This window comes from Sinocyclocheilus rhinocerous, unplaced genomic scaffold (assembly GCF_001515625.1).
Source record: "Sinocyclocheilus rhinocerous isolate Xijiao unplaced genomic scaffold, SAMN03320098_v1.1 scaffold1499, whole genome shotgun sequence".
NCBI lineage: Eukaryota > Metazoa > Chordata > Actinopteri > Cypriniformes > Cyprinidae > Sinocyclocheilus > Sinocyclocheilus rhinocerous.
The window spans coordinates 453,735-455,069 of NW_015650016.1; the positions used below are offsets into that span (position 1 = coordinate 453,735).

Consider the following 1,335-nt stretch of genomic DNA (forward strand, 5'->3'; position numbering starts at 1 on the left):
AAATGCTTGAGGTTAGAATTCATACTCAGGAGATCAAGAAGAGTTCACCTGACTCCGACATGACTTGAACACACAACCTTCTTGATGCACTATGCAAACCAATTATTGTATAACACCGAAGGGAAATGCTTGAGGTTAGACTCCATACTCAGGAGATCAAACAGATATTGCCTGACCCCGATGTGATTTGAACACACAACCTTCTGATCTGGCGTCAGACGCGCTACCTTTGCCCTACGAGGTCCTGGAAAGCTGATTGGTGCTTCTCCCATAAGCACTTTTATGTACTATGCAAATCAATCATTGTATAACACTGAAGGGAAAGGCTAGAGGTTAGACTTCATACTCAGGAGATCAAAAAGAAATCGCATGACCCTGACGTGATTTGAACACGCAATCTTCTGACCTGGAGTCAGACACGCTACCGTCGCGCCACGAGGTCCTGGAAAGCTGACTGGTGCTTCTACCATAAGCATTTTGATGCACTATGCGAATCAATTATTGTATAACACTGAAGGGAAATGCTTGAGGTTAGACTTCATGCTCAGGAGATCAGAAAGAGATTGCCTGACCCCGACGTGATTTGAACACGTAACCTTTTGATTTGGAGTCAGATGCTTGACCGTTGTGTCACAAGGTTCCGGAGTCAGGTTTTGTAGAGCTAAGTGCTGCTTTTACCGTAAGCACTTTGATACACTATGCAAACCAGTCATTGTATAATGCTGAAGGCAAATGCTTGAGGTTAGACTTCATACTCAGGAGATCAAGAAGAGTTCACCTGACTCCGACATGGTTTGAACACACAACCTTCTTGATGCACTATGCGAATCAATTATTGTATAACCTGTAATGCTACAGGTTAGACGTCATACTCAGGAGATCAAGAAGAGTTCACCTGACTCCGACATGATTTGAACACACAACCTTCTTGATGCACTATGCGAATCAATTATTGTATAACCTGTAATGCTACAGGTTAGACGTCATACTCAGGAGATCAAGAAGAGTTCACCTGACTCCGACATGATTTGAACACACAACCTTCTTGATGCACTATGCGAATCAATTATTGTATAACCTGTAATGCTACAGGTTAGACGTCATACTCAGGAGATCAAAAAGAGATCACATGACCCCAATGTGATTTGAACACACAACCTTCTGATCTGGAGTCAGACATGCTACCAATGCGCCACGAGGCCCTGGGAAGCTGATTGGTGCTTCTCCCATAAGCACTTTGATGCATTATGCAAATCAATCATTGTATAACACTGAAGGGAAAGGCTAGAAGTTAGACTTCATACTCAGGAGATCAAAAAGAGATTGCCTGACCCC

At 43.1% G+C, this 1,335-nt stretch overlaps 1 protein-coding gene and 1 non-coding gene across 2 annotated transcripts in view; both read right to left on the reverse strand.

The window, feature by feature from the left end:
* cttn (cortactin) overlaps nucleotides 1-1,335 on the reverse strand; it is a 29,312-nt gene that overhangs the window by 16,340 nt on the left and 11,637 nt on the right. The gene's annotated exons all lie outside the window — the stretch shown is intronic.
* Nucleotides 1,131-1,202, reverse strand: trnaw-cca (transfer RNA tryptophan (anticodon CCA)). The gene has a single exon. It is a non-coding gene; the product is annotated as a tRNA-Trp (tRNA).